This window comes from Arachis duranensis, chromosome 10 (assembly GCF_000817695.3).
Source record: "Arachis duranensis cultivar V14167 chromosome 10, aradu.V14167.gnm2.J7QH, whole genome shotgun sequence".
In the NCBI taxonomy this organism is placed as follows: Eukaryota; Viridiplantae; Streptophyta; class Magnoliopsida; order Fabales; family Fabaceae; genus Arachis; species Arachis duranensis.
The window spans coordinates 53687934-53688264 of NC_029781.3; positions in this window are offsets into that span (position 1 = coordinate 53687934).

The following is a 331-nucleotide window of genomic DNA, read 5'->3' on the forward strand; positions in this document are numbered from 1 at the left end:
TCTTGAGTTGTCTGCCATCTCTAGTGAGATTTTTGCAGCTTGCACCTCAAAGATCCCTAGCTTCTCCATTACAGAGAGAGGCATGAAGTTTACACTTGACCCTAAGTCACACAAGGCCTTCTTGAAGGTCATGGTGCCTATGATACAAGGTATTGAAAATTTCCCAGGATCCTGTCTCTTTTGAGGCAGTTTCTGCCTAGACAAGTCATCCAGTTCTTTGGTGAGCAAAGGGGGTTCATCCTCCCAAGTCTCATTGCCAAATAACTTGTCATTTAGCTTCATGATTGCTCCAAGGTATTTAGCAACTTGCTCTTCAGTGACATACTCATCC